General features: G+C 30.9%; 1 protein-coding gene across 1 annotated transcript in view; it reads left to right on the top strand.

Annotated features, from left to right (window-relative positions):
• The window catches only part of LOC113375866 (neuroligin-1), a gene marked incomplete in the record, with an annotated part of 295,207 nt that overhangs the window by 26,814 nt on the left and 251,537 nt on the right, over positions 1 to 16,856 (top strand).

Below are 16,856 nucleotides of genomic sequence, written 5' to 3'. Positions count from 1 at the left end.
TTTTTAAACTCGCCGGATTTGCTAGGATTGTCACCTCACAATCTTCAATTAAAGGTTGGATCGGCAATTATAATGTAGCGAAATATCGACCAACTATATTCAAAGGATAGTATAAAGCAGAAGATGTTCTCGCGTGCGTTTATGGTATCATTAAGTATTAAGTGTTTGTGGTATTAATTTAGAAAACCCATGTTTCTCACATGGAAAATTGTATGTTGTTTGTTCCCGTATTGGAAAACAGATCAGATTTGTTTGTCTATGCGCCAGGTAATCAAACAAAAAACATCGTTAATCACAAAGCACTACAATGAAAATTGAACTGATTTTTGAATTATGATTTACATTATTAAAATTACTTACTTTTAAATGCTTATATTGTTTTATTTAATTATTTTTAATTCACACCGAATTAATACCAGGGTGACGGTTCTGTCCAGGATAATTTTTTGCAAAGAATAGAAAAAAGGTAGGCACAAAACACCGCCACATTACAATTTTTTTTGACAGGACGAAGTCTGTCGGGCCGGCTAGTTAATAATAAAGATTTTGAATCTATTTTGAGCAATATATATTTCGCAGAAAAAATCGAAAATGTATGCATGAAAAATCGTGTGTGTATATGCGGATGCAATTTTTTGTACACTATTTCAAGAATACTGATTAGTTTATTGGATGAGGCAGATTCAGTTGTTTGCAAGATACGAGGCAAAAGATCTAAAATTGGCAATTAAGTTTTAAAGATAACGGAGCGCCCGATTTCAATATTTTAAGAAACATTTTTCTTGTATTGTCAAAATGAAGAACTGATTAAATATGAATAAAAGTAAAAAAATTACTTAAAATAAACTTATGTTTACATTTCTATTGATTATGTACCAATATTTATCATTTAGATTGCGACGCGGCGCACACGCTCTTCAATAGTTAACAGTTAACGTATCGCTTTAAAAAAAGGTTCAAAATTTTTAAAATATTTCAACGTATAAAAAATCAATTTTTTCAAAAAAAACAATTTTTTTAAAAAATTTTAATTTTCATAAATTTATTTTTTCAAAGTTCTGAAAAAAGTTTGAAGCTTTTTTAAAAAAAATAATTTTTGATACGGATTAAGAACTAGCAATTTTTCTTAAGGCACGATGCCATGCACTTACTAGTTGAAGAAACAAATTATCCGATTAGGATAATTTAAAAAACATTTTGCTTATATTGGCGGTGTGAAGAAATATATTTTGGGAAAGACAGGACCAGCGATTTCAAAGTATTCAAAAAAAAAAAAAATAAAATTAAATACACAACTACTACAGTTCTGTTTAAATACAGTCATAACCTCAAAATATTTTAAACAACTAATTTTAGAATATATATTGCTTTAAAAAAAATCAATTTAAATAGCAAGTGATCATTGTTTTATGCGCATGGTAAATGTACAATATTTTCATCAATATACGTACAATATACTGCGATTTATATATTCGTCAATCGCGGTTTATTGCATTGAGCAATTTGTGGAGTGTATATTCTTTGTTGATTTTTTTATTGCTGTTTTGAAACATGAATATTTTTGAACTTCGAATGAAAATCTTTTTTTTATAATTTTATAAGTTTATTTTTTAAAAATACTATTTTTATAAAAATGGAAAAAAGAGTAAAAATATACAAAATGTACATTTAAATCACATTCAATACCACGGTTCCGTACCAAGATTCAATTTTGAAGTTTATTTATATGGTTTAAACAAATGTCATCGACATTTTCGACAGTATGGAATAACCGATTTATAAAATTGAAAAATCATTCGGTTGGTACTCGATCGCAAAGCGTTTATGCAAGAGGCAATTTTGCCGTTTCGAAGGGATGGAGCGCAAAGGGTGTAAAAACGGTTATGCAGTTTTTGAGAGAGAGGATTATCCAATCAGATCAAATAAAAAAACATTTTGCTTGAGTTAGACGGTGTGCAAAAAATGCATTTACAGAAAATGTAATAATTTTGAAAATTTTCAAAAAAGAAATCAAAGTTTTCGAAACAATTCAAATTTAAAAAAAAAATTGAAATGTTTCAGTATTTGCAAAAAAAAACTAAATTTTGAAAAATTAAATAAAAAGATTTCTTACAAAAATTTGAGAATATATCGATAATTTAAAAAAAAACGAATATTTTCAAAAATTTCAAACTTCTAAAAAGAATTCAAAATTTTGAAAAAAAAAATTTATCAAATTTTATTTAGAAATTTTATCAGAAAATTTCTAAATTATCAAAAAAATTAAATTTAAAAAAATGGACTCTTGTAAACCTACACATAAGTTGTTCATAAAATACGTTCATAAGGTACTCCATCATTATACCAAGAAAATCGTCTAATTTTAATTTTAACAAACTTCAAAACAACTACTCTTTTTCTCAAACTTCGATGAATTTTCAAAATTAAACTACTTGTCAAAAAAAATCGCCAAAAAAGTTTCATAAAAATCGGTTTAATTGTTTTTTTCAACAATTAATTACAAGAGATTTTCATCTAAAACTAATCAGTATCATTACCAACTAATATCATTCGAACAGTTTTTGATTTCTTAAAATCGATTTGGTAGTATGAGCTTAAATGTGGACGAAAAGTTTAACACTTTTTTCCAAATTACAAAGAAACGGCTTGGCAGATCGTCGCACAGTACTAACAAACGATAGTCCTCATCGAGATACATCAAATGGCTTTTAAATTTCTGAAATGGGTTCAGGCGTTTTTGAGAAAACGTGGATGAAAGATCTAATTTTGACAAATGCCAAAAAAAACAATACCAATTTTTGCACACTTTGATGCATTTTTAAAGTTGAACCAATTGTCGTAGGGCCGTAATATTTTAGTATGATCAGAAGACTATGGTATCTACCGTCAAAAAAATAATAATAAAAATCGTCGAAAAAAAAAATTTTAACACTTTATTACAAGAAAACGGCCCGGTCGATCTTTACCAAAAACTAATCAGCACGATTCACAACCAATATCTTTCGAACGGTTTTTGAATTTTCATAATCGATTCAGAATCTGCTATTTATAAAGAAACGTCTCGGCCGATCGTCGCACAAAACTTTTAAATTTTTGAAATCGATCCAACCGTTTTTGAGAGAACCACGATTTACGGCAAAAAATCTGTTGATGCACACGCACACACACACACATACTTTTTCCAAATTTGTCTCATTCGATTCAGAATGGCTTGAAACGTCGAGAAAACATAAAATTAGCGAATCGGATTTTTTGATGAAAACAAACTTCTCCTTCGGGAAGTTAATTACTATAAGTTTATTCGATAAATACTGAAAATTGTAAAGTGTCAATAGACTAAACCTTAATTGACTATTATGTGTTTTAATTATTAATACCGTGCTTTTCTTAGGAGCTGGTGTTTCTAAAAACACCAAATTAACATTTTTTTAAAAAAATCTGTTAGCCCAAACAGGCTAATCTCCAAAATGGCTAGATGGATTTGGCGGGACTTTTAAGGCAAATTTTATTTTGGAAAAACAATCTTATCTTATCACATCACATCACATGTTATCTCATCTAGCTGTACTTGTGATTCTATTCACGTGAAATTTAACATTAAAATGAATTAGTTTACACTATTTTATGTTCACCTTTCATGGTTTTTGGCATTTTATCGTATCTCATGTTAACTCAAAATATTTTAATCTTATAAATATCTTTTATATCTTATATCTCATAAATCTTACTTTGATTCAATTCAAACCATTTTGTTAGATTTTTACTGTTTTTTTTTTTACTTTAGGTAATAATTATAAATTAAGTATATTCATGATCAATATTTTGATTTACTTAAAAATTAATAATTAATTAATTATATACATAAACTATATATATATATATATATATATATATATATATATATATATATATATACAGAGCCGGTCCTACCTTGAATGCGATGCATGCAAAAATGCGGGCGCACGCCTTAGGGGACGTCAAAACGAGATTCGGAAATGAAATTTTCAATATAGTTTTTTTTTTCAATATAATTCAAGAAACATAATTTCTTTGCATTTTTCACTAATTTTTGAGCAATATTTAAGCTGCAATTTTGGATATTTTAAATAATGAGAAATCAAAATAAAATAATCCAACATGAAGCACCATGATTTGTTTAATACAATAAATCGCATAAAATCTCCAAAATATATAAGCAAATTGTTCAAAAATATTATTTCAAGCAATAATAAACATACTGAAATTTTTGGATGTCCTTAAAAGTTTGGATTAAAAATAAGAATTTAGAAGTAATTTGGTAGTGATTATGAAGAACCCGCGAATCGCCATGATATTTTAAATTAATTTAAAATCAATGTGCTTTTATATTATATATCTAATTTTTTGTGTACTACGTCCAAAGTTATAAAAAAGTATTTAAAAAATAACATAAATAATCTTATAATTTTAATGCTAAACTGTTAAAGCAGTTAAAATAATAACTGGGGGGGAGGGCGCAAAAAAAAAAATGCATGCGGGCGCTGAGGACCCCAGGACCGGCCCCGTATATATATATTATACATATATATATATATATATATATATATATATATATATATAACTTATTATATTTAGTTCGTAACGTTGATAGCTTCATTGTTAAAATAAATATTTATAGTACAGATTTTTTATTTTGTAATTGTACATTCGTTAGTTAAGATTAAAAGAAAAACAAATCTTTTTGATAAAGTGAATAAAGTCAAAAGTGTTGTTGTATTATTCTAAAAAAATCGTACACTAAACATTGTATTTAAATTTTATTTAAATACATTATTCAATAAAACTAATACAAAAAGCTGAATGACAATTAAAATAATCATTTTGAAGATGTCAGTTTCAATTTATTTTTTTCATTTATGAATATTGAATTATTTTTACCAGTAATTTTTAACTTACCGTAGGGTAAGTTATTGTAATGGGCCGAAAATCGAAATTGAAAATTTTTACATTTCTCGACGTTTTTAAGGTTTCTGAACATTTTGGCATACCTCAGAAAAAATGGATGTGTGTGTGTGTGTGAGTGTGTGTGTGTGTGTGTATGTATGTATGGATACAAATTTCCAGTCAAGTTTTCGGGCGCACGGATCAACCGATTTGAATGGTTCGAAAAACACTCCATTCCTATTGATAGGGAGAAGAGCTGATTAGTTTTTGGCAAAAGCAGGTCCAGCCGTTTCAGAGATACGGAGCAAAGAGTGCAGAAAATAGAAATCGAGTTTTTGAGAGAACGGAGTATCCGATTTGAATGATCTAAAAAAATTCAATTAGTAATGATTGGGAGAAGTGTTTATAAGTTTTTGGCAAAGGCGGGCCCAGCCATTTCGAAGATACGGAGCTAAATATGTAAAAAATGGCAGTTTTTGAGAAAACTAAGCGTCCGATTCAAATGATTCAGAGAACTTTCTGCTTGTCTTAACAAAATAATTGAGTTTGGAACAAAAATTTTGTTTCAACTTTTTTTTTCAAAAATTTTTTTTTTGTATATCGAAAATAATTCAGACTTTATTTTTAATTCTGACTATAGTTCTAATATACTTTAAACAAATAATTTCAACTTTGCAATTCAGTTTATACAATTCTTATAAATTTTTGACAATATTACAATATTAATAATAATCTATTTGAAAACATTCAGTATTCCTCAAACATTTCGTTACGGTACGGGAAGTTCCAGCATTCTGCCTTAAGGCACGCCACTAGTTTTTATATGATTTTATCGTTCAAATCCTCCTTTGTCGATTGATTCCTCTTCTAAATATTCTTTCGACACAATAATTTTTATTGAAGAATTGATTTTTTAGCACTTAGAAATATGATCAGTGGTATACTGATAATTTAGAAATAATTTTTTTAGATTTTTTTTTTTTAATTTTTATTTTCAATAGCAATCAGAATACATGACTATTCTATGAGCTATTTGGCTTATGTCATTCACTCACACACATACACACATATGATAAAATTTTGTTTAATTTAAAGCTAATATGATGATGAGCATGGTTTGTGACAGAAAAAACAAATGTTGATATCATTCAATTTTATTTTTGGCAGGCTTTGTTTTATCGTAGTTTTATCTCGTGAATAAATCTGGAATTTTTTGTCGAGTAAATTTGAAATATCGGAATTATTTCTGATTTTAAAATATTCGGAACAATTTTTCCCCAAAATCAATTATTTTGTTAAAACAAGCAGAAAGTTCTTTGAATCATTTAATTCGGACGCTTAGTTCTCTCAAAAACTGCCATTTTTTTAACATTTAGCTCTGTATCTCCGAAACCGCTGGGTCTACATTTGCCAAAAACTAACAACCACTTTTTTCCGTCATTACAAATTGAATGTTTTTTGGATCATACAAATCGGATGATCCGTTCTCTCAAAAACTCAATTTCTAATTTCTGCACTCTTTGCTTCATATCTCCATAACGGCTGGACCTGCTTTTGCGAAAAACTAATCAGCACATCTCCTTATTAATAGAAATCGAATTTTTTTTAAACCATTCAAATCGGTTGATCCGTGCGGCCGAAAACGTGGACGAAAAAATGCGGACATACAAACATTTTTTCTGAGGTATGCCAAAATGTTGTTTCGGCCCATTACTATAACTACCCTACGGGAAGTTAATAACAGTGCTCACTATGAGAAAAACTAACAATGAAAGCAAATACTTTTGTTATGGATTTTCATACATTGCCGTTTATCTTCTGATAGCAACGTTGTAAGAATCAAGGTGATGGCTGGTTATACATCTTTTATCCTCTACTTTTGAATATTGTTGTTGAAAAATTCCTAACTCTACTTGTTTTTGTGATTTTGGTGCTGAACCTTTTTTCCTGCAAACCTTCAATCCTCTACTCTACCATATGCATATATGCAATATTTCATTAAATGTCCATTTGGTAATGAACAGTATTGTTACTTTTTATATCGCACCAATGCATGGGAATGCACGAAAATTGTATGCATTTGTATTTTTCGCGCTTGCAATCATGAGATTTTAAAACGGCAACAATTCCGAAACAAAGTTAGTTACCGATGCAGATTTTGCAACAAAAAGTTGTTTTCGAAAAGCCATATGAATCAAACACATTTTCATAATGCGCTTTTGTCTACATAGAAAGTTAACTGTAATTCCGTCGTATTTATTTCGAATTAAAACCGCATCAGGGATGGTTCCGCAATTGCAAATTGTGTATAAATTTACGCATGTATGCGTATTTATAGTCGAGTTGTAGAATTAAAGCTTCTGCTTGGGTTTTGGGAGAGCATAACTTTTAATTTTCAGCAATTCAACCCGTGTGCTTCACGAAAACTTTTCGACGCGCATTCTCTGCTCTTGAATTAAATTATTTGCGCGAAAGGTGGAATAAATATCAATTATTTGTCTCAGGGTGAAATTTCATTTTAACATATATGATGGCTCGAAGCTTTGTACAATTATGATCTACTGATATCTGCCCATCAAATATATAGAATAGTAGATCTAGTATTATTCTCGTGAAGTAGTGCTTGTGTTCCAAAGCCGTAAAAATATTGATTTTGATTATATTCAACTTCCATTGAAAGGTACGAATTTATTCATCTGTTTTGGTTTATGATGAATGCTTTTTTAAACTAATCACTTTAACGCATAATAGGTGGAAAATACTATAAATTTGAATATAATTTTTTGATTATAATACTGTCTACACCAAATGCATGTGAAGACTATATATATAACACGACACGTATCGGACATCAAATATGTTCACTAAAATTCCCAGTTAATTTCTGAATATAGTTATATGTTGTTTTATCGTTTTTCGAAAGTTGGTCCTCTATCCATTTTTAACTTTCCGTAGGGCAAGTTATAGTAATCGCAAAAAAATCGAAAATGAAAATTTTTATATATATTTACGTTTCAAAGGTTTCTGAATATTTTGGCATACCTCAGAAAAAAAGGATGTATGTGTTTTTTTTTGTATAGCGAAGGAAATGCTTTTATGCATCCCAGACTGGTGTTTTGCCTGGGTATGTCGGACTCAATACCGCGCTGGTATAATACTTACTAAAACCTCCGCTTTGCCCTTGCCTCTGGTCCCCACGAAAACCGTCGTTAGGCATTACTTTGTGGGGGGAGGATTTAGTATGTTATCATTCTTAACTTGATTATATACTCATCTTTTAAATGGACGAAGTCCCATTCGCCCTTTCTCTTTTCATAGAACACAGGTCAATTAGCACCTCTCTCGCAAACCTGTCTATGGCGTTCCAAGCAGTTTCAGTTGTTAGCATCGCTTCAACAACAGTACCTGGAGTAATTCTTTGCTTCAATGTCTCTTCCACATCGTCTCGTAGAGCACCAAATCGCGGGCACACAAAGAACACATGCTCAGCATCTTCGATTTCTGCATATGCTACTAGTTTCACACATGCTGGAATCTCAAGTCTCAAAAGGCCATCATACTTAATGGGGCAAAAAATGCCAAAAACGTTAACTTAGTTTTTAAGAGAACAAAGCGTCCGATTTTAATAATCCAAAAAACATTTTACTTGTATTGACATTTTTTGGGAAGGCAGGTCCAGCGGTTAAGGACTCTCAATAAAATTATCAGATATTTTATAGAGATTTTAATATTGTGTACACATTTTGTGCAATTTTTTTTGCGGTTCCATATCAAATTGTCCAAACAAATGTCCTCGACATTTTCGACAGTATGGAATAACCGATTTATAAAATTGAAAAATCATTCGATTTGTACTCGATCGCGAGGCGTTTTTGTAAAAAGCAATTTGGCGTTTCGGAGGTATGGAGCGCAAAGGGAGTAAAAACTGTCATGCAGTTTTTGAGAAAACGGATCATCCGATTAGATTAATTCAAAAAACATTTTGCTTAAGTAGACGGTGTTCAAAAAATGTATTTACAGAAAATTTAATAATTTTGAAAATTTTCAAAAAAAAAGTTTTAAAAAATTCGAATTTTCTAAATTTTTCATTATTTTCAAAAAAAAAACTAAATTTGTAAAATTAAAAAAAAAAATGATTTCTTACAAAACTTTGAGAATATTTCGATAATTTAAAAAAAAATCTTATATTTTCAAAAATTTCCAAATTCTCAAAATATTTAGGAAAAACTTTTTTTTTGAATTCCAAAAAAATTCAAACTTCTAAAAAAAATTCAAGTTTTTGTAAATTATCAAAAAATTTCTAAATTATTAAAAAAATCTAATTTAATAAAAAATTACTCTTGTAAACGTACACATTGCAGATTATTTATTATAAGTACATACTGTAAGTTTATAAATGCTGTTTAAATTGAGCGATGAGCGTATTTTATAAACAACTTACGTGTACGTTCACAAGAGTCCATTTTTTTTAATTTGATTTTTTTGATAATTTAGATAAATTTGCAGTATGTATTTATAATAAATAATCTATTTGAAAATCTTCAAAACAATTATTGATTATTTTTTCATTTTTTATAGTACCAGCAATTTGCCTTAAGGCACGATGCCCTGCGCCCCACTAGTTTTAACTGAATTTATATTTTTGGTTTGTCATTTCAAGAGTAGAGTTTGTTTGTAGCAGTAGAGACACGGTGAACCATAATGAATTTGAAAATACGCGCCACTTGTTAGGCATCAAAGCAATTCGATAAATGTCTCATCTCTCTAAGAGCATACTAGCATACTCTATGCTTCAAATGACAAATAGTGAATGTATTATTCATATGAGTAATGGTGAATTGAAATTATTCATATTTTGAAAAATTATAATATTTTTTGTGAAACCAGTTAATTATCTAGCGCACTGTTTTACTGAATATACGTATAGTATAAATAATTAAAAATGTCACAAAATACAATTGTGCCTATGACTGAGCCAACAGTTAAAATTGAACCATGTGAATATTCAGCAGAAGATATTAAACACGAAGTTGGGGATGAATTGGATGTTCCTGATCATGATGTGAAATATGAATCGTTTCCTGAGGATGATGAAACCTGTTTGAATTCAGAGGTGACTGTGGAAGTAGAGGTCAAACATGAGGTGATCGAGGCATCTTCCAGTTTATCAGACATAACTACACATTCTGAAGAATTTCGGTATAAATGTAAAATTTGCAATCAGACATTTAAACTGAAAGGACATCTGAAATGTCACATGCTAAAACACAGAGAGGTACGTTCCCATGAATGCAATATATGCCATGCCACATTTACACAATCCGGTAATCTGAAAAGGCACAAGCTGATACATAGTGCAGTACGCCTTCATGAGTGCAGCATATGCAAGAAGCCATTCTCAGACTTAAGTAATCTGAAAAGGCACATGAAGTCGCATGAAAGTGTACGCCCCTATGAATGCAGCAAATGCTTGAAAACATTTTCTTTGAAAGATTACCTGAAAAAACACATGCTGACGCATACAGGATTACGCCCTTATAAATGTAAAACCTGTGATAAATCATTCAACGCAAAAAGTAATCTGAATAGACATATGTTGACACACACTGGAATCAGACGACACAAATGCAATCAATGCAAGAAAGCCTTCTCAAGTTTAAGTACTCTAAATAGTCATATATTGACACACACTGGAGCAAGACCTCATCAATGCAATAAATGTCAGAAGGCTTTCTCACAATTAAGTACTCTGAAAAGGCACATGAGGTCGCATGAAGGTGTACGTCCTCATGAATGCAATGAATGTAAGAAAACATTCACGAGTTTAAGTGGTCTGAAAATGCACATGCTGTTGCATGAAGGTGTACGCCCTCATGAATGCAGCATATGCAAAAAAACTTTCACGGCATTAAGTAGTCTGAAAAGACACAAGCTGATTCATGAGGGAGTACGCCCCCATAAATGCCACATATGCAAAAAGACATTTTTACTTTTCAGTAACATGAAAAGTCATATGTTGATCCACAAAGGTGTACGATCGCATGTATGCAATATATGCAAGAAAAGATTCACATATTTATGTAATCTAAAAAGTCACATGCTCATTCACAGTGGTCAGCGTCCTCATGAGTGCAAATTATGCCAAAAGTCATTTACAAAACTAAGTACTTTAAAAAGTCATATGCTCAGGCACTATGGAGTACGCCCGCATAAATGCAATATTTGCAATAAAGCATTTAGTCAAAGAAGTGTGCTCGAAAATCATTTAGCGATGCACAGAGGAGTACGTCCCTATGAATGTGATATGTGCAAGAAGACATTCTTGCACAAAAGCAGTCTAAAAGGTCACATGCTTCTGCACATTGGAGTACGGCCACATCAGTGCAAGGCGTGTAATAAGAGATTCACTCAATTAGGTACTCTGAAAACCCACATGCTGATACATAAAAAAGTTCGCCCTCATGAATGCAGCTTATGCAAGAAGAAATTTAGACATGCAGGCACTCTCAGGCATCATGTGCTTATACACAGTGGAGTGCGCCCCCATAAATGCAATATATGCAATAAGAGCTTTACACTATCAGGTAGTCTGAAAAGACACAAGCGAATACATAAGACAGTTATGTAATAGATAAGACAGTTCACCCTCATGTATGCTTCATGTGCAAGAAGCTGATTCGCAAATGAAATATATCGCCATGACTGCACTAAAATATTAGGTCATTTGAAACAACATGCTGTCGCACTATGGAGTATTAGGTCATCTATGGAGAGTATCCTTATAAATGTGAAATATGCACTATGGGAATTACTTAATCAGACGATTTGAGGAATCCAAGAAATTTAGTATTGTGAGCTTTCTATTGCAATAAAGACCTAATATGTGTAATGAGTGCAAAATTAATTATAATAAGAATACTCAACATTCTGCTGGAAACTAATCTGTGAACACTATAAAATAGATTACTATACCAGACTAAGAATCTAACAATATATTAAACAGTAAATGCTATTCTTTGTATAAGGAATAATACAGAATAAAGGCTTTTTATTTATATAAAAGACTGGAGAAACCTTGTTATATAACTTTCATCACCTGAAAATGCATATTCTTTATACAACTAGTATCTATCATCGCTCGCAAAATATATTCATATACATGTACATGTATTGATCAATATCATTCATCATCCAAAAAATATATGTCAGGTGGGTAAAGAAGAGTACTTTACATTTGTTTTGTTAAAGAAGAAAAGTTATAGAGTCTTCGGAAGATTATGGACCAGATTGCATAGATGAATGAGCAGGGACATTATTATGCACTTGGCTCATGTGTCGAGTTCATAAATATTTAAATTTAAAATTTTTAAGACAGAAAGCACACACATTGGTATAAACAGTTCTTGGCACCTTGTTACACTTTTGTGTGATGTGGCAATACAAGGGACTATGAACTGTGAATGGAAAATGGCATTCCCTACTGAAAATGTTGCTGTTCATAATGGCACATAAACAAAGTATCTTTCTTTGGCTTCCGTAGAGTACAGATGTGCCATTTTAACTAGAACCGGAACTGAAAAGTTCCTATAATTGTTATGAATCAAACGCCTCTCCAAATGTAGGCATTTGTAAAAATTGTGGAAAAATTTATCATATTAATTGTGCTAATAGAAAAAGTTTCAAATTTCTATATTGAATTTCGATACAGTGCTGTGATAAAAGTGAAGCGTCTAGCGATTATATGGAAACAATTACTAGACTTGAAGGAACAATTGTCGATAAAAATGCATTAATAGAACAAATAATTACTATAATGAGGGATACGGAATATATAATTTAGCAACTTGAGGATAAAATCTAGATGCTGCAATGGTTGAATCCAAACCAAAGGAAAGAGCAGGTTTCTTCAGCTGCTCCCAGTATTTTCATATCGATTCTGAGAAAGCAGCTCATAAGAAGTCAAAAAACAAAATATGGGAAGAAATCAAATGTCAGCTAAATCCGACAGCTAATTGCTACATCATCATATTCGATCTCCGACCATGAATATAATAATTTCTTTTACCGACGGGAATTTCGCACATTAAGGAAAATAAATGAAATTAATATGGAACCATTCAAAAAGCAACTACCTCAAGTAGATTGGAATTGTCTTTATTAGAGCGAACACAGCAATAAAAAAATCAACATTTTTCTTCGCGTATTTATAAACAAGCTTTTCTGAATGATGCTTTTATACAATCACAAATACCTGACCTTAAACAATATTTTGAATATTGTAACGAAAAGGATTATAAATATACAGATGGAAAGTGAACGTCAGCAAATAAATATAATTAACATAGTTAATTCAGATATTAAACAGCAAACTATATGGAAAATAATAATACAAGGAACATGTCATAATATTCAAATAATACTGCAATTGGGACAACATCAGCAAAATAATTCAATCATTTCTTCAGAAATGTAGCCGTCAATTTGACCAAAGACTTTCAGACTAGGTCTGAAGCTTATTTAGCTAAGGTACATATCAATGGGCAAAGTATGCTTTTGAGTCCAACAACTCCAGAAGAAATTGTTACAGCGATTAAGCAGATGAAACATAAGACGTTTAATTATTGTTTGCAAAATCAAATCCAATGAAGGATACAATACCTACGGGTAAAAAAGCCATGTTATAAAATGCAATGTACATACTTTTATATACTGAAATATATAGTCTTTGAATTGAATTGAACATAAGACGTTATTTGATACCGCGTTATTTGTGCCGCGGTTGGATGGACAGGCCAGAAAATGGTACAACGCTGAACTTGATAATGTAAGATTACCGTATGATGATCTGAAGAATATGTGTGAAGTTTTCCGGTGTGGAGTATGCACTAAGGCAGAAGAATTGGAGGCATTACGTAAGAAAATTTGTGATAGTGTGGACCGTAGTGCTCGAGTGCAAGTACAGAAAATAAGGTGTGAGAAATATTTAAAGGCAGAACAGCATGCGGAAACAGATGGCAGATGAAACAAAACAAATGGTAATAGTTGGCAAGTGAAATCAGTCTCGCTTGATGATATGATGATGACACGATAGATTTCACCATTCTATCACTAAGGAGAAGAAAGATTTGAAAGAAATTAAAAAAAAACATTTGCAGCAATGCAATACGCTTTGATGAAAATGAAAGAGGAAGAAAAAATGTTAGAAAGACAGTTGAAAGAATGCATCCGTAAAGAAGAAGAAGAAGCTTCTAAATTGGAACAGATTTGGTTGGAGCAAGAAAGTATAGAGAAACAAAAGAAAAAGAAACAGAAACGTAAAAAACATTCGAAAACAATGTTACAAATGAATCTGAGAACTATATAATGAAAGAAAATCCATTAATGGAGAATGTATCAGTCGAAAAGGTAATTGAGAGAAATAGTAAAGTACCCTGTAACGTCTGTATTAAATTTTTTTTATAAAATGTAGGCAAGAATATTAATAATTTGATATGATGGTACTTCCTAGTTCGTCGATATTAAAATGTATCTGTATATTACATACATGTACAAATTTGGACATGTATCACTGCAGTAAATGATAAACGAACTTACGGAAAATTTTATGATTCAGGTAAAGAGTTCTTTAACAAATAATCTTTTAACTCATTATAATTTTGTTTCTTGATGTGTTTAGTTGTGATATACGTGATCAAAATGGCTGATTATAAAATTAATGTGTCCAGTGATGATGATAGTGTTTTTTCTCATGAAAAGCAAGTTATTGTGGATGCATTTGATGTGTGTAAAAAAATCTATTTGAATTATAAAACATTGATGGAGTTTCAAGTGTTAAAAAATCCGAAAATGCCATTGTTCTTGGAATTTTTTGTTTGTGATGTTATTATTGATATTTTAGAAGAACACTTGTTTGTGACTGTTGATGAATTGTTTATAAAGCATGAAGAAGTAGTAATTAATGATTCCGGCGAAATATCATCTTCACCAAATTTAAGTTCGTCTTTCGCGGAGTCGAATATTAGTATTGTTAGCACGGATATAACAGAAAGCACGGATCCAACAACGGAAAGCGATGGGTATGTGCCATTACCAAAGAAAACTAAAACTTTGTTTATCCCATTAGATTTGAAGTTAAAAGTAATACAATTAGCTGAACAACATCCTAAATGGACTATCAAAAGCTTACAGAAGTTTGGAACAGCAGCGCTTAAAACGAAGTCAGATTTGAAAAAAAATGGCAAAGGGACGTTTTAAATGGCGGCACATCAAATGAAAAATTTGATCAAATTAATATGTGGACATTTGATAGATTCCAAGAAGCTCGCGCATCGAAAAAAACCGGTAACTACAAAGTTATTACAGCAATGGGCGTCCGTGGCAGCACTTCAGTTTCAAAGTGACTCTTTTAAGTTCAAAGCATCGCAGACATGGATTGATACTTTCAAATTCAAACATAAAATTGTACAAAGACGTGCTAATCAATATGTCAAATCAAAAAAGCGTTAGATATTGATAAAATATTGGAGGACGCTGGCAAATTTCAAAAAATATATGTAATATTTCATTAAATTTTGAAAATGATTTTATTATTAATACTGACCAGACGGGATGCGAATACAGAACGGGCGTTAAAAGGACATTGTCTAATAAGGGGGAAAAAGTTACAGAGATTTATTTAGGAGACTTCACTAAAGTTACGCATACGACACAGCGCAGTACGCTGTAACTGCTTCCGGAAAGTTGCTGCCCAAAGTATTTTTATGTATGCGCGAGCCGAGCGGTCAGTTTGGACCAAAAGTTCAAATTGAAGTTCAAAAATATGAACACGAATTCAAAAATATTTGTGTGACTGCGTCGAAAAGCAGTAAAATGACGAAGGAACTTTTTTCATATTTTATTGATAATGTTCTTAAGCCATATGTTAAAAGGGAGAAATTTTTATTAATATTAGATTCTTGGGGTGGTCAAACTGATCCATCACTTTTCAATAATAATTTTACAAACGAAGTAGGACAACGAACCAGTACAGTAGAAATAATACCATCCCATTGCACACTATACTGCCACCCTTGTGACGTTTATTTCTACAGGCAGGTAAAGTTATTTATGAAGAAAAATCAAAATTGTTACCAAATTAGGCAATTAGAAAGAGAATTGAATAGAAGGGAAGATGCCTTGAGGATACATTCTCTAATTCATCATCAGTTATCTGCGCATATTTTTCAGAATATGATCCAATATGCTTGGTTTGCAAGCAAACTGGCAAATACAAGAGAAATTTTTTTTAATGTGAATCAAGTATGTTTGCCGGAAACGGTCGCTAGTGAAAAGTGTTTATGTAATACTACTGCATTTGTGAAATGTGCTTATTGCAATTTATTTTTATGTTTCTGTAGTTTTTATGATAAGTACCATCCCGCCAATTGTAAACCTTAAAGTAGTTAATATATACAAATAAATTACATTTTTTCTTCTTTGTTATTGTTGTTTTTCATATGAAATTATTATGTTTCAGGTATTACATCAATTTTATACAGACGTTACAGAGTATTTTACTATAGAATATTTAGCGAAAAATATAAAATTAATTAAAAACTCAAGAAAACTTTAATATTATTTACTCATGCAATTATAAATTTGAATTAAAAATAATAAATAAAAATTTATTATGAGCGGGATTCGATTCTCCGTCGATACAAAAATAAGAGTTCAGTCACAGAGTTCATATTCACATATGCTTCTTTCAAGAGTAAATTGGAAAGAATAACATCTCCGGATGTTCAGCTCATTCTGTCGAAGTAAACATATGCACGGAGGTGTTGCTATTTACTGTCGAAAAGAAATAGAATGTTTGGAGTTAAATTTACATAACATTAAATTCCGATGAGCTGACGTGCGAAATGGCCGCATGCTACATAAAACAATTAAAAACT

This window comes from Ctenocephalides felis, unplaced genomic scaffold, assembly GCF_003426905.1.
Source record: "Ctenocephalides felis isolate EL2017-DRISC unplaced genomic scaffold, ASM342690v1 CF-g0.4_SCAFFOLD_01886, whole genome shotgun sequence".
Taxonomy (NCBI): Eukaryota; Metazoa; Arthropoda; class Insecta; order Siphonaptera; family Pulicidae; genus Ctenocephalides; species Ctenocephalides felis.
This window is presented reverse-complemented; position numbering and strand designations above follow the sequence as displayed.